Genomic DNA, 420 nt, shown 5'->3' with positions numbered 1-420 from the left:
GCCAAGAATGAGCTCGGAAAACGTTCCCTTTCTTTGGTCGAAAAGCAATCATAGGTTTCTCACACCGAGTTTTGTGCCGTGTTCTTGTTAACGAGAGAAATAAGTTAAATATCTGATGCTGGAAGCAGTGACCTGGCCACTGCAACTCGTCGAGGGAGAGGGAGAGTGTGTGTGCTTTGTATTTATTTTTCCTTGACTGTTTTGGTGACATTGGACAGAACGTAATATTGGGAAGAAGCTTTTATTTCATTATTATTATTGTTGTCTTTAATTTTTTATTTACTTATTTATTTGTTTGTTTTTTTAAATCCCAAGAGTTCCGTTTTTTTGATTTTTTTTTTTTTTTTGGGGGGTTGTGGAGGTAAAGTCTTTCTTTTTCTTTTTCTCTCTGATATAAGAATCGATCTTTTTTCACGTCCC

This window comes from Penaeus monodon, chromosome 29 (assembly GCF_015228065.2).
Source record: "Penaeus monodon isolate SGIC_2016 chromosome 29, NSTDA_Pmon_1, whole genome shotgun sequence".
Lineage (NCBI taxonomy): Eukaryota > Metazoa > Arthropoda > Malacostraca > Decapoda > Penaeidae > Penaeus > Penaeus monodon.
The sequence above is the reverse complement of the archived record's forward strand: the minus strand, read 5'-3'. Positions refer to the sequence as shown.